This window comes from Pristis pectinata, chromosome 4 (assembly GCF_009764475.1).
Source record: "Pristis pectinata isolate sPriPec2 chromosome 4, sPriPec2.1.pri, whole genome shotgun sequence".
NCBI classification, from domain to species: domain Eukaryota; kingdom Metazoa; phylum Chordata; class Chondrichthyes; order Rhinopristiformes; family Pristidae; genus Pristis; species Pristis pectinata.
Genome location: NC_067408.1, coordinates 40,354,182 through 40,381,054, shown reverse-complemented (window position 1 = coordinate 40,381,054; position 26,873 = coordinate 40,354,182). Strand labels below are relative to the sequence as shown.

The 26,873-nt window shown below is 40.9% G+C and overlaps 1 protein-coding gene across 2 annotated transcripts in view; it reads left to right on the top strand.

Moving 5' to 3' along the window:
• Positions 1-236: 236 nt before the first annotated feature.
• LOC127569848 (uncharacterized protein KIAA0232-like) overlaps positions 237-26,873 on the top strand; it is a 47,765-nt gene continuing 21,128 nt past the window's right edge. For both annotated transcript variants that reach the window (XM_052014824.1, XM_052014823.1), the window contains exons 1-2: positions 237-434; positions 6,561-6,643. The gene's annotated coding sequence lies outside the window, so the exon portion shown is untranslated. The remainder of the gene's footprint in view (positions 435-6,560; positions 6,644-26,873) is intronic.

The window sequence follows — 26,873 nt, the reverse complement described above, 5'->3', positions numbered from 1 at the left end:
GAAAAACATTAAATGCCTTCCTTCGGGGCGTGCATATCGTATACCGGTTGAGAAACCAACGCAGTATTTCCAGATGCAATATTTCCAGCTGGACTCTCTGATGTGGAGGGTTAGGGTATTCAGTAGCCATCCCTTTGTGCCGGGGTGTGGAGAAGTTGCCCCAGCCACACACGTCCCCCCCCCCCCCCAGCGGAGCAAGGCGCTGCCGCCCCTCACGTGCCTCGTCCGATGGAATGTTCACGGGGTAGGTGGGTCGTCAGGCAGCCTGGCCGCGCCGCGCCATTGGCGGAGGAGTCCAGTGCATTGTGACGTGCGGCGCCAGACGATTCCCCCCGCCGCGCCGCACGATTCCCGGATCCGCGCGTTCGAAACGGACACGAGCCGGAGGAAGCAGCGAGGCCGACGGGGAGCGGGAGCCGCAGCACCGCCGCTGGGTGAGCGGGGGCCGGGGGGGAGCCAGGCCCAGCCCGGCGGCGGCGGCATTCAGCGCCCGCCTGTCAGCCCGCAGGCCTTTGATTGGGGAGGGAGGGGAGTGGCGCCGCGGTTAGCCGGCGGTTTGACGCGCCCCGCCGGCGAGGGAGCGGGCGGAGGGATAACGGTCTCGGTGGACGGTGGGCCGACTGACCCGGGGGGGGGGGGGGGGGAGTGGGAGGCTGGGCCCCGGGCCATGCAGGGATTGAAGCTGCCTGGGATTTGCGTGGTGGGGCCGGGGGCGTAGGGCCGGGCGCTAGGGGTCAGTGTGTGGCGCCGCATCCCGTCCGCACGTCTGCCTCGGTCGGCCCCAGCCACACGGGGCGGAGGTGGTGGGATACGCGGCCTTCCCGGCAGCTTCCCCCTCCCCGATAAATATTTTTAAAAGTTTGTCAGCCGCTGCCACCCCTCTCCGGTCTATTGTGCAGCCGCACCCCGCAAACATTAACTTGCATCCCTCTAATGATCCTTCTCTGCTTTAAAAGCCGACGCACGAAGATTGTTGTCACGGGAATTGTTGGTCACTCAGTGGGTCCTGTTAAAGGGATCAGGAGGAGGAGGACGTCTCCACTTTCCCTTATTACTGCTTTAAGCTATTGGATTTCAACCATTTGTACTACTATTCCACCTTTCTCCCCACTCCCCTTGGTTGAACTAAAATTCCTTACCTGTTTCAAGTTACATCCTTGAAGTCACTTATTTCTGATCGATTGATTTAACTCTTCAAATTGGTTTGGTCCTTCACTGTGGCTTCCTACCTTTTGCAGCAAGTGTGAAATCAGCAGCGAGTTGCAGAGAATTGATGAATGATTTGTCTTCCCAGAATAGGAAATTGATCTTTGATTTTTTTTTCTGTTGTGTGGAAAATTTATTTTCCCCTCTTCCCAAGTAGAAAAATCTTTGGAATATACAGAATAATATATGTAATTCAATTGAATATAGCCAGCCTATTTTTTTCTGGATTATCCAAATTTGACGCACATCAAATCCTTCAAAAGAACTCTAATAAAGTCATTAGGAAATGGATGGCTGATCAATAAATCTCGTAAGCAAAGCAAAATTACAGTACTAATTGCTCACATGAGTGTAGTGATTCTTGAAGTTCTTTTATATTGTTATTTCTTCATTTTCTTACTAGAATTGGCAAGAAAATTAGTTGGCAGCAAAACTACAGAAAACCTTGTAGCTTGCTTACTCTTACTAAGTCCCCAGATCAATGCAGTTTGTCAAGCCAATAAAAATAGCAATGGTGGATCAAATTGACATCTGGTGCAGTTGTGTTGGTGGTCTATGTAGCAAACTGGATTGGACGTAGACAGCATGGATTTGTGAAAGAGAAGTCATGCTTGACAAATCTACTGGAGTTTTTGAGAATGTAACTAGTAGAATAGAAAAAAGGAGAACCAGTGGATGTGGTATATTTGGGCTTCAGAAAGCCAGAATATGAGGTTAATGTGCAAAATTAAAATGTATGGGATTGAGGATAATATATTGGCGTGGCTTGAGAATTGGTTGACAGACAGACAGGAAACTGAGTGGGAATAACAGCAACACACAGTGCTGGAGGAACTCAGCAGGTCAGGCAACATCTATGGAGGGAAATGGACAGTTGACATTTCAGGTCAAAACCCTTCACCTGGACTGGACCGGCAGTCCAGATGAAGAGTCTTGACGTGAAACATCAACTGTCCATTTTCCTCCATAGGTGCTGCCTGACCTGCTGAGTTCCTCCAGCTTTTCATGTGCTGCTCCAGATTCCAACATCTGTGGTCTCTTGTGTTTCTAGGAATAACAGATCTTTTTCCTGGGAAGCAGGGACCAATGCTTGGGTCCCACCTACTCACAAAATGTATCAATGATTTGGATGAGGGAACTAAATGTGACATTTCCAAGTTTATGAACGGCATAAAGCTGTGTAGAGTGTGAACTGTGAGAGGATGCAAAAAGACTCCAGTGTGATCTTTACAAGTTGGGTGAGTGGGCCAGTGCATGGCAGTTGCAGCTTAACATGGATGAGTATGAGGTTATTCACTTTGGTTCTAAAAGCAGAAAGAAATTATTAACTGAATGGTGATAGGTTGGGGAAAAGGAAACGTGCTACAAGACTCCATTCGTTACAAGCAAGCCTTCCTAATGCAGCAAGCAGTGAGGAAGGCAAACGGAATATTGGTATTTATTTCAAGAGGATTTGAGTAAAGGACAAGGATGACCTGAAGTTTATATGTTCTTCATGAGAATCCATCTGGAGTTTTGTGCACAGTTTTGATCTCATTACCTGAGGAAAGGTGGCCTTCCTGTGGAGAAAGCATTATGAAGTTTTGCCAGACTGATTCTTGGAACTGCAAGATTGATGTATGAGGAAAGATTTGGTCAGTTACACCTATATTCAGTGGAGTATTGTAGAATAGGAGCTCATAGAAACCAAAAAAAAATTCTGATGGGATTAGACGAAGTAGATACAAGGAGGAGGTCCCAGTGGCTAGAGAGTCCAGAACCAGGTGTTACAGCTTCAGTATATGGGGTATGCCACAGAACAGAGATCAGGAGAAATTCTTTCATCCAGAGGGTGGTAAGCCTATAGAATTCTCTGCCACAGAAGGCAATGAAGGCCAAGTCATTAACTCTATTAAAGAAGGATGTAGCTATATTTCTTAATAAAAGAAGAAGTTGGGAACAGGGTACTAAGGTGGATTATCAGCCATGATTATGCTAAATGATGGAAAGGAGCTGAATGGCTGACGCATGTTTTCTATTTTTTCAAAAACCACAAAACTCAAGCAGTTTTAGCGATATGTCCTGGAAAGACACAGCTAAGGTATAATAACTCTGGCATAAGTCCTCTGCAGTTCCTTTCAAAAGTCCTTTTAAAATCTTCTCTGACTCATCTGGTCTCCTGAAGTTGCTCGATGAAAAACACTAACGATGCTGGAGGAACTCAGCAGGCCAGGCAGCATCCGTGGACAAAAGCAGGTGGTCAATGTTTCAGATCAGGACCCTTCTTCAGGACTGAAGATAGGAAAAGGGGAAGCCCAATATATAGGAGGGAAAAGCAGAGCAGTGATAGGTGAACAAAAGAGGGGAGGCGAGGTGGGCACAAGGTGGTGCTAGGTAGATGCAGGTAAGAGATAGTGATAGGCAGGTGTGGGGAGGAGGGGAGAGCGGATCCACCGGAGGATTGGTCAAAGGTGAGGAAAAAAGAGAGGGTGGCTAGGAAAAGGAAGAAAAGTTATGGGTTGGGGGGATTACTTAAAGTGGGAATATTCGATGTTCATGCCATTAGGCTGCAAGGTTCCAAGATGGCAAATTAGGTGCTGTTCCTCCAGTTTGCGCTTGGACTTCTCCAAGCAGGTAAATGCTTGGAGGTGCAGGTAAATTTTTCTCCCTTAATATCATCTACTGCATTCGGTGCTCCAAGTGTGGCCTCCTCTACATTGACGAAACCACACGCAGACTAGGTGACTGTTTTGCAGAACACCTGTGCTCTGTCCGTAACCGCGATCTGCATTTCCCCATTGCAAGTCATGTCAACTCCCCGTCCCACTCCATCGCAGATATGTCAGTCCTCGGCCTCCTCCACTGCCAGGAGAATTCCAAACGCAGACTGGAGGAACAGCACCTCATTTTCCATCTTGGAACCTTGCAGCTTAACGGTGTGAACATTGAATTCTCCCACTTTAAGTAATCCCCACAACCCCCCCCTCCCCCCAACCATGCTGCTTCGCCTCTTTTCTTTCCTATCTTTTTTTTCTCTGCCCCCTTTTTTTCCTCACCTTTGACCCCCACCGGTGGATCTGCTCGCCCCTCCTCCCCCGCTCCTGCCTATCGCCATCGCTTACCTGCATCTACCTTGTGCCCACTCCGCCTCACCTCTTTTGTCCACCTATCACTGCTCTGCTTTTCCCTCCTATGAGCTTCCCCTTTTCCTACCTTCAGTCCTGAAGAAGGGTCCTGACCCGAAACGGTGACCACCTGCTTTTCTCCACCAATGCTGCCTGGCCTGCTGAGTTCCTCCAGCATCATAGTGTTTTTCATCTAGATTCCAGCATCTGCAGTCCTTTGTTTCTCTGAACTTGCTTGTGTGTGTATATTGGAAGTAATCAAAGGTACAGGCAAGCTACTAACTATAGTTCTGACTGCCAGAAGTGTAATATCTGTGCTATGATCCAGAAATATATGTTGTCTTTTACGTCACAAATCCAAACCTGTGGATCTCGGTATTGAAAATCCCATCTTGATCGTTGAGGAAGTTTGAGCTCAACAGCAAGGGAAAGGTGTTAAATTCCATAACACATGCTTCCCCACCATCCCTTGCTATGTTGGTACCACCTTGAGATCTTTAACAAGATGCTCCCCCAAAGATTTAGTGTTATACAGTGACTAAATGAAACATGAAATCCTTGGCATTCTTCCAAACCTATTTTGATGCTTATTTGTTGCTTCGAGTGGCACTCGAGATAATACAACTGGCCTTGGTCCTCTGGCGAAATTGGCCATTCTTAAAAATATGTTGAGGGTAGGTGAGGAAAGTAAAATCCCTGAATATTTGATACTTTGCTTTTGCTGTGGGTCTGTTTCTCCAACGTTTATAAACCTGCATAAAAATTCTTGCTTGGAGTACTTTTTCTTCCACTGCATGTCAAAATAATGGATTAGCCAATGCAATGTTACTAAATGCAAAGCAATAATGTAGCAAACAGAAACTGAATCATTTAAAATGTTTAATGTGATAATTCTGAAACTTAACAAATATGTTAACACAAAAATAGTTGTTTTGGTTGTTGGAAATTGTGATTTCCCTGATTTCAGTTTGACCAATGATTCAAGACCAAATTGCATTGGTGAGGGATCTTGTAACACTAATGAAATTAGGCAGTTACACCTCACTTGTTGGTAGATACAATATTACCCATTTTGAGTCAAACAGACAGGTGCATTCTTGGTATTGAGTTTCATGGCTGAAGGTGGTTAAGCAATTGCTCATGTGATTCCCTTTTCATTAGCAGAGAGTCTGGTAGTTGGGGTCTAATCTTTATAATCCTACCAGTGCTTGGTGGAATGTACAATTAAGTCACCATATTGTACGTGATCACCAAACAACAGTGTTCCTCTAAATGATGCACTTAATCAAAATGATTGTGATGTTGCAGTTTTTAAAGATGCCTAAAGGGCTCCTGTTAGCTGATGATGTCATTTCATTAAGAGGGTCAGTGCCCAGAAGTACTGTTCCATTCATTTATAATGTGTTTGTTGCCTGATCATTTGGTCAGGAGCTGTTTGTATTGTTTTGTTTGCGTGGCTTATTATTTATCACATATTGCCTGTTTTTCATTGTAATTCTTTAACCTATTATCAACTGATACTAAATATTTTGCCTATTTTGAGAGCAAAAACTGCCAAAGCTAGAAATCTAAAATAAAAAATGTTAGTAATTCTCAGTAGGGCAAGTAGTGTTTATGGAGAAATGGTTATTTTGGGTTGATCATCTTCCATCATTTGAGTAACAACTGCTAAATTCTACTGCCCTCCTGGTATTCAGTTCTATTAACTTGAACTGATACCTCAGCATTTATTTAGTGCTAGGAACTTGAGACAAATTTCTTTTATGCTAGTTATTATAAGAAAAGAAAATTAATATTTTCCAATATTCTATTTATTACTGTGGTGGTGAAGGTGCAAAGATCAGATCCAAAAAGGCAGGCAAGATTATGTTTAGGGATCATGTGAACAGTTGCAACTGTGGCTCTCCTGTCAAATTTTACATGTGTAATTTAATGAATCAATAGAGTCTGAGCATCTGAATTACTATTTTATCAACTTTAGCAAACACTTGGAAATTCACTGTTTAAAACCAGAAACTGCTCCGTCATAATGATCCCCCATTTCATTTGGCTCCACTTCCTCTATTTTGCTCATTAATTGAATGGATTCAATATTTTAGACCAGTGAAACTACGGTTTTGTACATTTTGCAATTTCAAAATTTGATACTATTTAGGAATGTAGTCAAAAGGTTGAAGTAGTTATAAATTTGACAAAAGGTACGAGACCAATTCAATTCCTTATGTATATTTTTGTGTTCTTTCTTCCTAGGGAAAAGACTTAATCCTGTGTAGTTTCAAGTTCCTGCCAAAATAGATGTGATATTACAGTGAACCTTTTAGACTGGAGTTCTGGTAAGTTAAGCTCCACAAGACAATAAGCTTAATGTGATACCACTGACCTAAAGTATGGGCTTTAGCAGATCATTAACTATAGGCTGAATATTTTTTTAATATTATTTTCATTATGCCACATTTGGGTTGAATTGATGAAACTGAATCCATTTGTGCCCAGTTCCTACTGAAGTAATGCCAATTGGAAAATTGGACAGGGCACATCCTGTCACGGTTCATCTTAACTCAGGTAGCATTTCCCTGTGGTATTTCGTGAGAGATGAAATCATTAATGTTGAACCCATTAATTACTTCCTAGTTGAAATTGGATCAAAAAGTCGTGATTTATAATCTTTAATTTTACTTCAGATAAGATGCATCTTGTACTGAAAGTTGTGAATCATGTGTGATTTAAAGAGTCCCTGCTGGGCCATCATTTTTATACTTTATAAATTCCCTGCCAGTCATTTTAATGTATTAAAAGTCTCAGTGCTGCTGTGCTGAACACAGATAGAAGCAGCTGTGTATTGATATCTTCATTTCACTGTGTACTCACAACTGCCACATCTTGTTCCACGTGTCTCCTCCCAGTGCCCCACACTTTTCCCTCATCTACATGGTCGTCACTCTTAAGTAGTAATGACTTGTTTCCCATCAGTTAACACAGAAATGACGAGGCAGCTACCTGCTTAATTGCACAGATTTACGTTTAATATTTCCTAACAGGAATAAATGACAACAAGCATTTTTTCTTAAAGCAAGGATGTCCCAACTTCACAATTTTTTCTTTTAGACGATACCCAATTTGGTGTTGAGACAAAATGTAGTCCGTTCTCACTCTGCACATCAAAAATGGGTAACATTGAATTTCTAGGCGAATATCCTGTTCTAATTCTCAAACTGTGAGCAACTTAAAGAAATTGTTTTATTTCCCACAATTTTTTATCCATTTAAATGTTACCATACTTATAAGAGTTAATAAACTGAAAAAGCAGTCTAATCTCTCAAAACCCTAATTGAAATAACCATCAGTTTTTTCCTCAGCCTTTCATTATATCCTAGTAAAGTATATAATTTGAAACATACCTGTCATTGATGCACTTGTAGGTAGGTTTAAAGATTCCCTTCAAGGCACTTTCTCTTCAGGCTCTACTGACTGTTTTTCCTAAGATACCTGAAGGCTGGGATCCAAGTATGTAAAGAAAGAGTCTGTGAATAGGTTGGAAGAGATTCTTGACCAACCTCTGCTTCCACAGTCTGGGAAGTTCCAGATCTGTATATTCCTAACCAGACCTGGGTTTATTGTTCCTACCTCAGAGCAGTAACTTCTAAGTACTTCTGGACATTATTACCAGTAGCACACCACTTTACATGATCACTCACTCACTCCCTCCTAACAGCATCCATCTCTGCAATGCTGGCATTCAACAGGATCTTTGCCACTGCAGCTACACCTTAAGAATTTCCAACAGAACAAATCGCACATTCAATACCCTGCCCTTCTAAATATCAGCCCCATTCCTGTAGGACTGCCAGATGAAGTTCTTTAAACATCTCCAATGTTGCCAAGCTATCGTAATTCTTAAAGTAAATGAGACACAGGAACCTGACAGCAGTTAGGTCTTTGTAAAAACCTAATGTGCTGGGCTGCACTGGGCCTGACCAATGCCTTGCAGGATGCCTGCAGTTGTATTTGCTTTATCCAGCTGTGCAGCGCCAACATTTTCCCAGCCCTGCTGCTGCAGCCATTCCACAAGGTGGAGCAGGCCATGAGCAGGCCATGAGCGGCAATAGAACTCGTAGCCCTGCCGTGGACTGCCCTGATGGCTTTCTGACAGCTTATATCAGAAGTCCTTTTCCACTTTTTTTTTAAAATGTCTCTGATGGTCAGAGACATTTACGAACCATCACAAATTATCTAATTTTTTAAAAAAATCTGAATTCATTAAAAGCCACATTCAACTTATTAATGCTTTTATATAATTTACATATTACTTTAAATCTTGGAGATAAAAAAACAAACGTCTTGGCTTTTTCAGTGAATGTCAACCACCATATTCAGAAGAATAGGGCTGTGCTAGATCTGGTGTAAAGCTGAAGGACAGACATGTTGTGTATATGGCATTTCAGCTCAGTAATTTATAGAAACTCAGACTGAGATGAGTTCAGGGCAGAGCAATATGTTCAATGAGTCTGAATCTGACCTCTATGTTCCATATTTCCATGCTGCAATGCATAGACACAGATGTCTAGAACACACTGACATGCACTGGAGCTAGCACTTCACCACAGAACTTCCAGCTAGCCATTAATTGCATGTATCTGAGAGGAATTGGAATATTATACAAACGTGAAGGCTTTTCCTTTTAAGTTATTGAGCATGTTGGCGCCAGAAGAGTGGCGACACTTGCGGGCTACCCACAGAACACTGTGTGCAAAAGGTGCATTTCACTGTGTGTTTCGATGTACATGTGATCAATAAAGATCTGATCTGACGTGCATTCTACTGCATTGGTTACCTTGGTGTGCTTACGACTAAGGCAATGTAAGAGAAAGCCAGAAGTTGTTTGAATGATTTAATTGGTTCAATTCTAGCATAGTCTTTAACAGTTTCTTGTTTACATAAATCCTTAGTCATTCATTTAGTTCAGTTCCCACCTATTCAATTGTTATTTGTTGTTATATTGTGAAAACAAAATTTGAGCTAATGGTTATAATTATGGTGTAGATTTCACATCGGTGTTGGCATTACACCTATGAAGTTTGGAGGAAACATGATAGGTGGAGAATATATTGCATGAGTAAACTTCTAATATTGCTAATAGATCCCTGATAAATTCTGAACTAGAATAACTTTTATAATACCATGTAACTTCAATTTTAATATTATTAAGATGTTGCTTTCTTAACCTAAACTATAATTAAGTGTGAAAGATGCTTATTCCAATAGCTGCTCTATTTATTGCTTGCTTCATTTACTAGCAGTTCACAACAAACTCCAAACTTTAAATGATTATTGAGGTGCTTGTCTGATGTTAGTGAGACCCACTGTTGAAGTGAATTGTTGCAAACTTATGTTGCTGTTGGCTGGCTGAAAGCAGAACAACTCTTTAAAACATGTAGCTGATGTAAAATTTGTGTTGTCTTTGGCTCTGCCTTTGTAAAAGTGTCTTCATTTCTCCTCTTGTATGCTCTGAACTGTTTGTACTTTTTTCTTTTAATATTTATGATAATCTTTGGTCATAGAATATTTTGCCTTATTCATATTCTTGTTGTGCTTACATTAGGCATCTTCTCAAATGCTGCACATACTCATTCCATTTCTTCATGCATGCCCTTCACTATAGCTCTAACATACAAAGATTCTATTTCATACCTTGTTCTCCTTTGCACCCTGCTTTCTTAGTCCAAGCCCACCATCTTTCCTTCACTCTCTAAAATGTGTACTGGCCTTTTAAGCTTTTTTTTTATACAAGGCATTCTGGCTTGACCGAAGTAAATCACAAGAATAACTGACTTCTAAAAAATTTTATTTTTTGGCTGCATTCTGCTACCAAATGTCACCAATGTGAATGGGCAGGTGTTCCTCTGCACCACAAAGGGTTAAATATATCTGTTCAGTTTAGAAATCCACTTTGTAGGGTAGTGTGTTCTGCGGAAGGGGCATAAAGTACAACAAGAACTGATTAGTGTCACTTGCTTTAAAAAGAACTCTTATTGATGTAGTAGCACAGTTTCTTTTTTGTCACTCATTTATAAGGAATACGATAACATTTAATGCAGCAGAATCCAACCCGTAAAATGCAATGAAATAAATGATTCATTAGTTTTAATTGTTGAGCGTGAAGAAAAATCTTGTCCACATTACAGGTTGTTTGTTTTCTGAAAGGCTTGGGTTAAGTTGCACATCGAAAAGACAATACCTCTGACAATGCAGCACTCTATCCATACCACATTGAAGTATCAATCTAAGTTATCTGCTTTGGCTTTGGAGAGGGGTTTGAACAATCAACCTTCTTAATCAACCACCTTAAAAGGTTAAACATTGTATAATTATGTTGGTCTTTGAGAATAGTAAAATGATTAGTCCACCTTATTGTTGCCTGCAATAGATTACAATTTTGATGCATAATTGCAATACTGCTTAATGGCTTAAATTCCATTTATGTCTCTTGTGGTGTAGTAGTGAATCTCATGAGTGTAGTTTTCTTTCAAACCTTGCAGTTTGAAACATTTGATGTTAGTTCCATTTCTGCTTTTTACCTCCTTTAAAATTGATGAGCATTGAACTTCAGCTGCATAACTTTGAAGGAATTTGACTGCTTTGATACTGTCAAAAATCGGGTCCAAGTTCAGCACTTTAAGTAGTGACTGAAGCTTGGTATATTTCACTTGCTCACATTTCAGTTCACAAGTCATCTTTGTGTTATGTTAGTTAATTTTTTTTTGTTCTGGTATCTTTCATTAATTGGTAAGTAGGTTATTTTTGCAATCAGACTATAGCCCTGAAATGAGACCAACTTTAATTGTGGAATAATAGATAGTGTAATGCACTTCACTAATTTGCAGTGATCACCATTATTGGCAGTCCTCTTAAGTACATAAACAAAAAAGTTATAAAATACCCACAGTAAACTTTTGGTGGGAGGGCAACTATTTTCATCATCTTTCCAGTCTTTCTTACTCTCTTGATGGCAGCAGTAAATACTGGAGCATGGTTACATTGGATGTATTTGTTTAATGTTATTTTTGCTCTTGAGGCTTTCTAATAATCTGAAAGCAAGTACAAATTTAATCATGCCATTGAATTATGCCTCAGTCCTCACCTGATCCCACTGCCGAATATTATTTTTAGGTTAACTGTCCATTTACATTAACAATTTTATTTTCATTAATGTCAAGTACTTATATATTGGAATTGTTACAATGGCAGTAATAATTTAATTTCTAATGTATTCATACCAGAATTATTGATAACATGCACTTTTTTAGTTCCTTTGTTCTTTTACTTTATAAAACTTCTTTTGAACTCTTACATAAATGGATTTTCAAAGTTACAATTCTGGTTTTCTCCTGAGGCAATCCAGTTCTGAGCGACTTTTTCAGCTCTTGAGTTACAATTGTGAGTGTAACTGAAAAGATTTCAGATTTGAATTCGTTTATGCATTCCTATCTGCATTTCTTCTATATATGGGTTCTTCTCCATATAACACCACCTTTTTTCCAGTAATAATATCAGCTGTTTTCCAGGAACTTCTCAGATTCCATTTAAAGTTTATTCATCATGTCACCAGAACATCATGTTCACAGCACAGAGAGGGCAACTTGTTGAGCATTGCTTTAATATAAGCAACAAGATTGTGGTACAGATGAAAATTTTCAACATGAGTTATGATATGCTGTCTAAAATGTGTAATCCACAATATTGTGGGGTAGTTTGCTGTGGGGAGTGGGTGTGATAAGTTGTGGCTGGCATTTAAAGATCTGGCTTAAAACAATGGTTTCTGGTGTGCAACTTCATTTGTAGAGGAATGTTATTTATAAACATTAATAAAAATCAAAACTGCTAATCTGGTTATTATGGAGAGTTGTGATCTGTTGTACCAGATACTATCCCTCACTTTATAACTCTCACTGTATACAAAACTCACAAAGCTGCCCTAGATATTTGAGAGATTCTTCCACTTTCAGTCCTCCCTGCCAGAAAATGCCCAAAACTAAATATTTGTAAAGGTGATTGATGCCATCAGATCAGCTATCCTTGATGTTTCACGTCCATCTTTGCTTATCAAGCCAAGATTCATTCAAATGTGCATCTTTCTTTAGGTTCTGCCATTTTCCTTCTTGTGCCTTCTCTGGGCTCATATTGTCTCTTTGAGCCAGCTCTTGCTTCCTTGATCTCAATTACTCCTAACCTGACAACCAAAGTTCTTTCTTGTGGACTTTATGCTTGCTAATATTTTTTTCAAGTACTTTCATCACCCTGCTTCTTTTTCGTCTCCCCGTATGATCCTGCCGCTTCCCAAAATGTCCCTAAATAATTTCATAAGTTACACAATTCTTTATGTGGTATATTGATCCTCTTCAACCTGTCTAACCCCAAGTCATTGTTGGCTATATCATTTTTTCCCCAGTGAGTTTCGTCCATTGTGCAACTCTGTAGGATTGCCCTTTCTGTTCCTCTCTTGTCTATCTCATTTGTAGCCTAAGCATCTCAAGATTCCAACAAGCTACGTCTGGCTCTATCACGTACATTTTTTCAGTTTCATATTTTGGATGTATCCATAGACTGAAAGAGGAGGGGAAGGGAAGGGTCCACCTTTCCTCTGCTGTATCTGTATTTTTAGACTGCTTAACTGATCCATTCCTGATGTAACACGGTTTTTATTTTGCAGTTGAACACTCAAACCATTGTCTCTGGCCCTCACCGCTTACTCTCATATCTCTCCCAGGACATTGTCTCAGGCCGAACTAAACTGTTTACAGGCATGACATCTGTTTGACCTCAGCTGAACTTCCAAACCTATACAGACCAAAATATTGGTAATGTTGGAAGTGTAGGCAAATAGCTTACAAGGAACAGAGCAAGGAAAGATGCAATTATATATATTCAAAAATAACTGGGCTATCAAATGCAGAACATACAAATGGTTAACAAATGGAGTTGATATTGCTAGAGAAATGGCAGCAGAATGACAAGGGGGTGGGGGTGGTGATGTGAAACATCACATGCAAGACCCAGCACATTTGTGACTATTTCAAGCAGCTTGTTGATTTGAAGAGGGTAAATAATACCTGACAAAGCAGAACTGGTGAAAGACGAAGGCAAATCAGTGTAATATTACACACAATGTGGTTACGAAATTCAGTAGTATTTTGAATTCCTCACACGTCAATGTTGGCTGGGTAGCTTTTCATGCCCCAAAAGTTATTAAGATGTTTTTTTGTTGTTTTATCTTCACCTCTATTATATGTATATGTAACTTCTAGTGAAAATTCTTCTTGCATCAATGTATAAATGACTCTAATAAGAAAAGTCCAGCAGCCCCTGTGTTGTCTGAAGGAATGATCATATGACTGAGGTTCTAAACACACCAGCTTTGAACATCAGTGAACGTATCTTTTTGAATCAGTTGATTCAAAAGTTTATTCAATTTTTATCATGCCCTTGTTTTTGCCTCTCCATTTAAAAGGTTTCTGAAATTTTTCTACTAAAATGAAGCAGAAAAATGTGAAACTACATAATCTTTCAGTTTGTTTATTTGTGTGAAGCAATGGGCAATAATGCATACACGTGCTACAATTTTCAGACTTCAAAAATACATCAGGAATGCAACTTAAAATTTGTGTTGGGGGAGGGAAGGCTGTATTGGAACTAAGACCCATTATAAAAAGCAATGTTGTAAGAATAGTTTGAACAGGCCTGCTGCAAATCAGATTTTTAAGAAATAGTGGTCTTGAACTTGTGTCAAGCAGGTGAAGACTTGATACATCTGAAATTCCACTACTATTTTAGTGCCGATTTAAACTCTTCTATCACTGAGTCAAAGTTCTATTGGTGCTGCACAGCATAGTTATGATCAACTCAGCTTCAAATTAGATCAAGATTTCTGTCCATCAAATTGTCCCAAGCCTTCTATAACTGCTCGGCTTTGCATTATAACAGTTCAGGACGTGAGCAGGCCCTTCAGCCCACCGTGTTTGCACCAACCATGATGCCAGTCTAAACTAATCCTATCTGCATGCACATGCTCTTTATCCCTCTGTTCCCTGCCTGTTCATGTGTCCATCTAAATGTCACTTAAACGTTTTTATCGTATCTGCTTCTACCACTTCCCCTGGCAGTATATTCCAGGCACCTACCACTTCCTGTGTGTTTAACAAAAAAACTTGCCTTTGCAAATCCCCTTTAATTTTTCCCCTCTCATCTTAAACCTATGCCCCTAGTATTTGACATTTCCACACTGGGGAAAAGACTCTGGGTATCTATCCTATCTATGTCTCTCATAGTTTTTTTTATATACTGTTATCACGCCGCCCCTCAGCCGCTCCAGAGAAATCCAAGTTTGTCCAGCCTCTCCTAGCTGATACTTTCCAATCCAGGCCATATGCTGGTGAACTTCTTCTGCACCCTCTATTAAAGCCACCACATCCTTCCTATAGTGTGGCGACCAGAACTGCACACAATACTCCAAGTGTGGCCTAATCAAAGTTTTATGCAGCTGCAGCATGAATTCCCAACTTTCATACTCAATTCCCCAACGCATGAAGGCAAGTATGCCATAGCCGCCTTTACCACCCTACCCACTTGTGCTATGGACTTGCACCCCAAGATCCCATTGTATATCAATACTCCTAAGGGTCCTGCCATTTACTGTGTACTTTCCTCTTGCATTTGACCTCCCAAAAGGCATCACCTCGCATTTGTCTGGATTCCCTTTCTCCAGTCAAATTTCCAACTGACCTATATCCTTGCTGCATCCTTTGACAATCTTCCTCACTATCCACAACTCTGCTAATTTTTGTGTCATCTGCAAGTTTACTAATCAGACCACCTACATTTTTCACCCAGATCACTAACATATATTCCAAACAACAGAGTAGCCAGCACTGATCCTTGTGGAACACCACAGGTTACAGAGCTCCAATCAGAAAAAAACCATCTATCACTCTATCCCTTTACTGTAACAAAGGCTACAACAAGGAAATTGAAGGAAAGCCACTTGAATCCAAAAGGGCTGTGCTTTATTTTTGAGAATTCATTGCCAATTTTTAGGAGTACAGTATTTCAGATTTAGTTACTTGAAAGAGCAACAATGAAGTGTGGCTAACTTCCAGGTCAGACTCTTAAAACGATCATTAATTTTTCTCAAAAAGATGAACTGTTTATTCTGTCTTCTCTTAGTCATGAATGGAGTACAATTAAGAATTTTTTAAAATATGGTGTATGTGTTTGAAAAAAAATTTGAATTGAATATTGAGATTTAGATTTTAAAACTGTTAACTAATTATGTTTGTCATCACTATTTTTGTATGGATTTTATTTGCCTGTATGGCACTTACAGGCAAACTAGTTCTGTTTTTACAGACATCCATAAGTCAATTTTGTCTGTAATGTAACTCAATATGGTAACAATACCGCCACAGTATTATGATGCCATTCGTTAAATGTTCAAGAAAGAACAATTACTAAAAGTGGAGGGAGAGAGAGAGGAAACTAGTTCTCCCATTCGTAGAAACCAGACTTTTCAATTTAATAATATTGTGGGAGCTCGTTCATATATAGGGGTATCCATTAGTCGGGCCTTCGTAATCCAGGGACAGCTTGTATTGTGACACAAGGGAAATCTGGACATAAATTTAGCAAGTTATACATTCAGATTTTTAGAAGTACACATTGTCTTTGCACATAACGTAATCCCCCAGTTTTATACTGAACCTGACCTGAAATGAAACATAGTGAACCAACTACCTTGTCATGGACTGTTTTCATTACCACTTGATTAAATGCCAATTCTTTTTTTCTGTCTCCTACTTGCATACTCCACTCCCAAATCCTGAGCTAGCATTAAAAAATGATTAATGATTAGAATTATATTTAAGTCCTCTGCTTTCCCATGTAGATAGTACTATGAGACCACGGTATTATCTGCCACATCACCTCACTCTACGCTGAAAGTAGCATTGGTGTAAAGGTATTTATTGCTTTCATTAATGTTGTGAATTCAATGTAGAAAATGTTCAAAAAGAGAGCAGAAAAGTGAGAGAAGTGGAAGCTAATAACTGTTAGGAGTTTTAGGAGACCAGAGACTGACGAGGTAACTTGTAAAGATGGACAACAGTGAGTATTGTCAGTGGCAGAACAAAGTTGTGTGAGGATGCACAAAATTGTAAGACTAATGGTCACAGGAGAAGATGTGAGACTGTTGGAATTTGTAGAAGTGAGCATGGAGGTTATTTAAGATAATACCAATATTAAATTCAGTCCATGAGGATGCAGAACTAATAGGCAAGTTGAATTAAAAACGGGAGAGAAAATAATGCTTTGGAGGAGAGAGTTTCAAACACCAACTATAATGTGAAGAAAATGAATGGAAGTATCAAAAGTCTGGATAAAGCCTTCAAAATTGGAGGCCAGAGCAAGTAAAATTGTAGTCTTGTTGATGCTCCATGTGATATAGTTCATATTTTTCTGTGTTTCGTTAGTGTGGATGCCCAGGGGATAATTGAGACACGAGATTCTGTGGATGCTGGAATCTGGAGCAACACACACAAAATGCTGGAGGAACTCAGTAGGTCAGGCAGCATCTATGGAGGAAAATGAACAGTTGGCATTTCAGGTCGAGCCCCTTTGTCGGGACTAGAAAGGAAGAGGGAGAAGCCAGAATAAAAGGGGAGGGGGAGGAGCACAAGCTGGCAGGTGATAGGTGAGTCCAGGTGAGAGGGGAAAGGTAGGTGGGTGGGGACGGGGGGATGAAAGAGAATGATGCAAGAAGCTGAGAGGTGATAGGTGGAAGAGGCAGAGTGCTGAAGAAGAAGGAATCTGGTAGGAGTGGACAGTAGACCATGAAATAAAGTGAAGGAGGTGGGGAATAGGAGGGAGGTAGTGAGCAGGTCATGAGGGAGAGGAAAGAGAAGGGGTGAGGGGACCACAGGAATGAGGGAAAACACAAGGGGGGAAAAAGAGGGAGAAACCGAGGAAGTCAGAGAAATCGATGTTGATGCTGTCAGGTTGGAGACTACCAAGATGGAATATGAGGTGTTGTTCCTCCAACCTGCATCTGGCCTCAACGTGGCAGTAGAGGAGGCTGTGGATAGACATGTCAGTATTGGGAATAGGAAGTGGAATTAAAGTGGCTGACCACTGGGAGATCCTGACTGTTGTGGCAGATGGAGCGAAAGTGCTCGACAAAGTGGTCACCCAACCTGAGTCGGGTCTTACCAATGTCGAGGAGACCACACCAGATGCAATAAGTGACAACCTCAGATTCACAGGTGAAGCAGGACCTCACCTGGAGGGACTTTCTGGGGCCCTGAATGCTGGTGTAGGGACAGGTGTAACACTCTGTACGGTTGCAGAGATAAGTCATTGGTGGAGAAGGATGATTGGACAAGGGAATCACAGAGAAAGTGATCCATGCACAAAGCGGGAGTGGTAGGTGAGGACAAAGGGAACCCTGCCCCTGTTATGTCAGGGTGGGGTGGTGAGGGCAGACTTAAGGGAAATGGAGGAGATACGGGTGAGGGCTGCATTGATGGTGGTGGAAGGGAACCCCCATTTACTGAAAAGAAAGGACATCTCTGATGTCCTGAAATGGAAAGCCTCATCATGGGAACAGGCGGAGGCAGAGGAACTGAGAGAAGGGGATAGCATCCTTACAAGTGACAGGGTGGGAAGAAGTGTAGTCAAGGTAACTGTAGGAATCAGTTGGTTTGTAAAAGATGTTGGTGGATAATCTGTCTCCAGAGGTAGAGACAGAGATCGAGAAAGGGGAGAGAGGTGTCAGAGATAGACCAAGTTAACTTGAGAGTGGGGTGGAAATTGGAGGCAAAGTTGATGAAATTGTCGAGCTCAGCATGGGTGCAGGAAGCAGCACCAATGCAGTTATCATTGTAGCAGAGAAAGAGTTGGCTAGCGTTACCGATGTAGGCTTGGAACATGGACTGTTCCATGTAGCCGACGAAAAGGCAGGCATAGCTGGGGCCCATGAGAGTACCCGTGGCTACACCTTTGGTTTGGAGAAAGTGGGAGGAGCTGAAAGAGAAGTTGCTGAGGGTTTCTTTTTGGCAGTAGAGGGGAACTGGTTCATCGAGCTCCTTCACTCCGTCCAGTGCAACAACCAGGATCTCCCAGTGGTCAGCCACTTTAATTCCACTTCCCATTCCCATACTGACATGTCTATCCACAGCCGCCTCTACTGCCATGTTGAGGCCAGATGCAGGTTGGAGGAGCAACACCTCATATTCTGCCTTGGTAGTCTCCAACCTGACGGCATCAACATCAATTTCTCTAACTTCTGGTAACCCCTCCCCTCTCCTCCAACCCCTTTTGTTTTCCCTCATTCCTGTGACCCCCTCACCCCTTCTCTTTCCCCTCCCCCGCCCTCATGACCTGCCCACTACCTCCCTTCTATTTTCCACCTCCTTCCTTTATCCCATGGTCTACTGTCCATTCCTACCAGATTCATTCTTCAGCCCTCTGCCTCTTCCACCTATCACCTCTCAGCTTCTTGCATCACTCCCTTTCATCCCCCACCCACTTACCTTCTCCCTCTCACCTGGACTCACCTATCACCTGCCAGTTTGTGCTCCTCCCCCCTCTCTACCTTTTTATTCTGGCTTCTGCCCTCTTCCTTTCCAGTCCTGATGAAGTCTTGACCCGAAACAACGACTGTTTATTTCCCTCCATAGACGCTGCTTGACCTACTGAGTTCCTCCAGCATTTTGTGTGTGTTGCTAAGGGATAATTGAGTAGCCCAGAGTTAAATAGGAATACCTATGAGCAGGAAGTGGGATTTTTTTTTTAAAAGGTTGGGGAGGGATGGGAGCAAAACTAATGTGACTGGGGATTGGAAATAGTGGTTGGGATACTGGAGCATGGTCTGGAGCCGGAAAAAAAAAAGAAATGGGTGCATGAATGATCTCAGTCTTTGAGACACATCTGAACTGCTCACATGAGGAGTTAGTATGAAGAAGGTAGGAGATGAAGTTGAGCAAACTTAGTTGTTACAAATTGGAGGTTATCTTAGCCCTCCGGGGTCCTCCTTAAGTCGTGTAAGCTAGGGAAACAAGTGGATGGCCTAAAGTATTGCTTTAAAAGGGATTTGATGGAAAAAATTTGGATAGAGGGGAGCTTCAGAAGTTAAGATCTGCAGACATTGCACCTAACAAGTTAGATAATTGGAACTACAAATGACCCAACATATGTCTAGATATAAACAGATCCAGGAAATGGACTGAATGGCAGAAGAACAAGCAAAACAAGAATTTGGATTTGTAAACCAGAGAAGTAGCTAAAGCAATAAGAGCCAACAGCAGAATCGTGCATTGAATTGCATACATGAGCAGCAAACATGTTGTGAAACATGTTTCTTCAGTACATTGTCCCTTTTTATCCCCAAAATAAACAGATGTTAAATTTTCAGCTCATAGTTCCTATCAGATGAGGAGGGATGTGGTGCTGGGACCCTTAACCTAATGTGTCCATTGTCACACACTCACCAGCTATAGAATGTGGTGAAGCCTTCTGATTCATTTATCTGTTACCATAAGCTCTAAGAACACCATTGATTTGTGACAAATATGGAGATGTGTAACCTCGGGTTGGCATAAACACTGGAGTTATTTTTACCTAGAGTGAGGTTGCTCATTTGACATTTAATCAGTGTACTGTGTCAGCTGACTGCAGTTTGATTTCTTTTTGAAAAGCAACTGGTATACAGTATCGAATTGAAACAGTGCTAAGTTTAACCATGATAAATAGAACTTCTTATTAGTAATAATAACTGATCTTGGCAATAAAGTGAAAAAATTATACACATTTTAAGAATTATTAGGTTTAACTTCATTTTCAATTCCAGTTGAAATTGATCCAATTGATTTTTTTTCTAACAGTTCTCAGAGATCAGTGATTATTTTTTTTAAATAATAGTGTTTGATATCTTGATGACTAAAACAAGTAGTGCATTAACTGATTTGGAAAGGTCTTTTCTCTCAGTGAAATAAATAGCATAATTATATTTAGTTTCCAGTTAGTTCCTTTTAACTTTTCATACACCAAAACAATAACTCATAACGGTGCACATGGTAATCCATTAATTGCTCAATTGAGTTAACCAAGGTAAACTATGTAGATCAGTTGTTAAAACTGAATGTTATCATCATTGGTATTTTAAGTTTTAATTGAATCTATGGTTCAGTGATTATGTGTAAAAGAATCCGAAAATAAAACCATTGTACCCTTGCAGTAATGTACAGAAAAAAGCTCAGAACATGCCAGTATTTTATGTAATATAACGAATGGCCTTGGTTAACCTATTAAGTTAACGTAGAGTGTTTTTGTGTCATATATAAAAAAAGCTGCATGGCGTTTAATAAGAGAATTGCAATATGAAGATTTGTTTGAGAATGGTACTTTTGCTTTCATTTAATTTCAGACATATTTGTATTCTTAAAAAGGCTCCATACCACCTGTTTTTGTTAAGTACTAGTTTAAGAAATGTCCCCTGGGCTTCACTAATACTCTGAAAAGTTATCTCTTGCCTACCTTGGAAATGTACTATGGTATACACTTGCAGATTTATGTTTTAAGTTCGTATTTTTAGGATTTTGAATTGCTCCAGTTGTTGGAACTCCTGTATCTGCTAAGACTTCACTCTATAAGCCATCTCCAGTTTGAGATGAATGCTTTTTGTGTTTTCCACTGTCTTACAACACATTGCTCTGCTTTCTTTAGAGAAGTAGTGTCTGAACCTCTAAACTTTCAACTTTGGATGAAGAATGATATACTGCAATATCAAAGTTGCCACCTTCCTAAACAACACCTCCACTGTCCCAGTACCTCCACTGTCCCAGTACCTATTGCTTCACGTGTTTATATCAAACACTTTAATGAATGTAGCTTCACATCATCAGAGAAGTTGCATTATGGGGTGATCTCAGCAAATTGGATCTATAACACCTGATTCTGATGCAAACCAGATGTTTTTGTTTGCACTAGAAACAGATCCATCAGAATCAACTAGGAATATTTTGCACAGACTATGTTTGATTTGTCTACTTCTAGAAATCAAACATATTCTGTGCAAAACATTCCTAGTTGATGAATTTCCCTTTACAAAATGTACACCCAAAGACCCCAGATGATATGCTGGTGCAGCAATTAGTGCTGCTGCCTCTCGGTTCCAGGGACATTAATTCAGTCCTAGCCTTGGCTGCCATCTGTCTGGGGTATTCATGTTCTCTACATGATCACATTGGTTTCTGCTGGGTGCTCCAGTTTCCTCCCGTGCCACAAATTTGTGCTGGTAGGTTAATTAGCTGCTTTAAATTACCCCAGAGTAGGTAAGTCAAAAATAATTGGGGGGGTGATGTTGGTTAATGTGCATGACAAAGAATAGGTTGCAGAAGGACAGGGAAATAGAGTTAAGGAGAGGGGAAATGAAACTGATGGAATTGCTCTGCTGGGAGCTGTTGCAGGCTGGGTGGGCTGAATGGTGGCCTCATTAAAGAAGTAAGAAAAGACAAAACCAATTAATGGGTGTATTCTTTCTCTCCCAGTTGTAAATTCTAGATATTTATCATTTTTAAGACCTTTCCAACTTTTTCAGCTCCTAGATCTGAGGTAATTGTGGATTATCTTGGGTTTTAATTAGCTTTCCTAATTAAATCCTGAGATTGCATGTGGTTGAAATGCCCTCGTCCCCTTCTATGTTTGGGCCCTGCCCTCCTGTTTAAGGTGGCTCGAACTTGATCTTTTGTTGAATCTGATCTGTCATGAGTATCATAATAAAATTAACGTAAAAAAATTCTGTTATTCAGTAGTACTTCCAGATATTTCAGCTTTACCACATTGGCCTCGAGTGAGATTGTGAAAATAAAATTGTTATCGCAGGGGGATGGGAACCAGCGCGGTGGGTTAGCAAGTAGAGGGTTTAAGGGGAAAGTAGAGGTTGGGTCAAATAAGGCTGAAATGAAGGACATGCAAGTCAAGTTTAATGAACAAGGTGGGGCTGATTGACAGAAGTGTAATCATTTCAATGCAAAAAGTATCACAGATAAGGTACTTAGAGGCTTTTATTAGTACATGGAACTACAATGTTGTAGACGTTGCAAAGGCGTGGTTGAGAGGAGGGCGGCTGATTGACAGAAGTGTAATCATTTCAATGCAAAAAGTATCACAGATAAGGTACTTAGAGGCTTTTATTAGTACATGGAACTACAATGTTGTAGACGTTGCAAAGGCGTGGTTGAGAGGAGGGCATGATGCACAGCTCAGCATTCCGGGATCCAGCAATAGAGAGGGATGCAGAGGAGATGAGGAGTTGCAGTACTGATAAGGGAGAATGTTACAGCAGCACTTGGAGAGGACATCCTGGAGGGCTCATTCAATGAGGCAATATGGTAGAACTCAAGAATAAGAAAGGTGCCATCACTATGCTAGGGTTATACCTAAGACCTCTCAATAGCCAGCAGAAGATAGAGGAGGACATGTTAGTAGATTATGGAAAGATATAAAAGCAACAGGGTAGTTGTAGTGGGTGACTTTAATTTCCTCAACATTTACTGGGACTCCCTTTGTGCCAGAGGCTTAGATTAGGCAGAATTTGTTAGGTGCATCCAGGAGAGTTTCTTGACACAATGTGTAGATAATCCAACCAGGGAAGGGACCTGGGAAATTGGAGTTTCAGTGGGAGAGCATTTTGAGAACAGTGATCATAACTCAGTAAGTTTTCAGATCATTATGGAAAAGGATACGACTGGACTTCGGGTGGGGGAGGGGCGGAGTGCTAAATTGCAGAAAAGCTAATTGCAACAATATTGGGTAGGAGCTGGGGAGAGTAGATTGGGAACAGTTGTTATTAGGTATGCCCACATTGACATGTAGGAGTCATTTAAAGGCCAGCTGGTCAGAATTTAGGACCAATATGTTCCTGTGAGGAAGAAAGACAAGGATAGTAAGGTTCGTGAACCTTGGATGACAAGATGTTGCAAATTTAGTCAAAAAGAAAAAGGAACCACATGTAACATTTAGGAAGCTGAAATCGGACAGGGTCTTTGAGGAATGTAAAGGAAGCAGGAGAGAACTTAACTGAGAATCAGGAGAGATAAAAGGGGCCATGAATTGTCCTTGGCGAGTAGGATTAATGAGAATACGAAGGCAGTTTATAAGGTAGAGAGAGGGTGGGACAACTCAAGGACAAAGAAAGGAATTGATGCCTGGAACCAGAGGAAATGGGCGAGGTACTAAACCAGTACTTTGCAATAGTATTCACTGGGAGAAGGATATGAGGATAGTGAGATCAGGGAGGGAGGGGTATGCTCATATTTTAGGGTATATTGATATCAAGGAGGGAGGAGGTTGTGTTGGAGCTCATGCCCAAGGGCCTAATGTGATCGAGAGAGGCAAGAGAGGAGATTGCTGGGTCTTCAGACAAATCTTTCTATCATCTTTAGTGAGAGGACTGGAGAATAGCCAATGTTGTTCCTCTATTTAAGAAGAGCAATAGAGACAAACCAGGAAATTATAGGCTGGTGAGCCTCCATCAGTGGTAGAGAAATTATTAGAAAAGATGCTTACAGATAGGATCTATTTGCATTTGGAAAAACATGGACTCATTGGGGATAGTCAGCATGGGTTTGTGCAAGGGAAGTCATGTCTGCATTTTTGAGGAGGTGACAAAGATGATTGATGAGGCTAGGGTAGTGGATGTTGTATATGTAGACTATATGTAAAGCTTCACATAAAGCAAAGACAGCAAATGTCAAGCCACAGACAGCGAATGTCACACCACTGTTTAAAAAAGGATGTAGGCAAAAGGCAGGTAACTATAGGCCAGTTAGCTTAACATCTGTAGTCGGGAAAATGTTTGAAGCTATCATTAAGGAAGAAGTGGTTCCATCAGGCAGACACGGCATGGATTCAGGAAGGGCAGGTCCTCTGACAAACTTACTGGAGTTCCTTGAGGATATAAGGAGTACACTGGATAGAGGGGAACAGCTGGATGTTGTATACTTGGATTTCCAGAAGGTGTTTGATAAGGTGCCACATAAAATACTTATCCATAAGATAAAGATGCATGGAGTTGGGGGTAATGTATTAACATGGATAGATGATTGGTTAACCAATAGAAAACAGAGTTGGGATAAATGTGTTTCTCTGGTTGGCAATCAGTGGTGAGTGGGATGCTGGGCCCGCAACTGTTCACAATATACATTAACGACTTGGAAGAGGGGACCGAGTGTAGCGTATGTAAGTTTGCTGATGACACTAAATTGAGTGGAAAAACAAATTGTGCAGAGGATGCGGAGAGTCTACAGAGAGATACAGATCAGTTAAGCGAGTGGTCAAGGGCTGGCAAGTGGAGTACAGTGTTGGTAAATTCAAGGTCATCCACTTTGGAAGGAAAAATAGAAGGTCAGATTATTATTTAAGTGATGAAAGATTGCAGCATGCTGTTGTGCAGAGGGACTTGGGAGTGCTTGTGCATGAATTGCAAAAGGTTGGTTTGCAGGTGCAACAAGTTATCAAAAAGACAAGTTGGCCTTCATTGCTAGAGGGATTGAATTTAAAAGCACGGAGGTTATGCTGCAACTGGTCTCCTTACTTGAGGAAAGATATACCTACTTTGGACACAGTGCCGGGGAGGTTCACCAGGTTGATTCCGCAAATGAGGGCGTTAGCTAATGAGGAGAGGTTGAGTCGCCTGGGACTGTACTTGCTGGAATTCAGAAGAATGAGAGAGGATCTTATAGAAACATATAAAATTATGAAAGGGATAGATAAGATAGAGGCTGGAAGGTTGTTTCCACTGGTAGGTAAGACTAGAATTTGGGACATAGCCTCAAGATTTGGGGGAATAGATTTAGGGTGGAGATGAGGAGAAACTGCATTTCCCGAAGAGTTATGAATTTGTGGAATTCTCTGCCCAGGGAAGCAGTAGACACTACCTCATTAAATATTATTTAAGACAGAGTTAGATAGATTTTTGCATAGTAAGAGAATTAAGGCGTATGGGGGAAAAAAGGCAGACAGGTGGATCCAAGTCCATGGCCAGATCAGCCATGATCTTATTGAATGGCGAAGTAGGCTTGATAGGCCAGATGGCCTACACCTGCTCCTATTTCTTCTGTTCTTTTGAAAAGATCCCTCATGGTAGGCTGATTCAGAAGATAAAGGCACATGGGATCCAAGAAGACGAAGTAGATTGGATTCAAAATTGGCTTGGCTGTAGAAGATGCAGGGTAGCGGTGTGGGGTGTTATTCTGATTGGTGGTCTGTGACCAGTCTGTGAATGTGGCAGAGAAATGGCAGGAGGATTTTAATCTGTGCAAGTGTGAAGTGTTACAGTTTGGGAGGTCAAACATAAGAGGGAAGTATACAGTAAATGGTAGGAGCCTCAGGAGCACTGTACAGAGAGATTTTGGGGTACAAGTCCGTAGCTCCGTGAATATGGCAACACAAGTAGGTAAGATGGTAAGGAAGGCATACAGCATATTTGCCTTCGTCGGTTGGGGTGTTAAGGATAAAAGTCAGGAAGTTGTGTTGCAACTATGTAAAACTTGGGTTAGGCCAAATTTGGAGTGTTGTATTAGCTAATAATGAGAGGTTGGATAAACTTGTTTTTTCTGGAGCGTCGGAGGCTGAAGGCGACCTGATAGAAGTCCATAAAGTTCAGAGGCATAGATAGGGTAGATAGAGTCTTTTTCCCAGGGTGGAAATGTCAAATATTGGAGGGCAGAGCTTTAAAGTGATGGGAAAAGTTTAAAGATTAATGAAACAAAGTTTTTATTTACAGAGAGCGCATGGAACACGCTGCCAAGGGAAGTGGTGGAAGCAGGTGTGGTAGCAATGTTTAAGAGGCACTTAGGCACATGAACAGGCAGAGAATCGAGAAATAGAGACCACATGCAGGCAGATGAGATTAGTTAAAATTAGCATCATGGTCGGCAGACATCGTGGGCCAAAGGGCTTGTTCCTGTGCTGTACTGTTCTATGTTAAAGTGTGTTTCAAACAACCAGAAACAGTCAGTATTAATAAAGATCGGTATAACAAAAGTAAAACTGTTCTGTTTTATGTTAAATATTTAGGTGTACTTTTTAATTTGTGCAATATTAGTAAGACTATAAAATCAAAAAATTAAAATCTTGCTCCAAGCTTAACTTAAGTCATCTCTGAAGCCTGGGAGAAGCCAAATGGTTTTCAAATAAACACATTGTGTAATTACTTCAGTCTTAAGTGTGACAACCCATAATGGCTGGCAGTTACTGTATCCCAAGATGGACCAGCACATCTCCAGGAATATTTAGGGAGTTGTAGCTTTTCAAATCTTTAAGTCAATTTAGAATTTTGAAGAAACAGACCAGGTAGTACTATTTCTGTAGTAGACTATCCATATATGTAGTATATATTGTGGACTTAAGCGAATACATATTTACATATTTCATATTATAATTGCACCTTCTACCAATATTGCTCCAACTGAATCTCATTGGGGTAAGGGAAAGGGGTTAATTACAGGGTTATAGGTT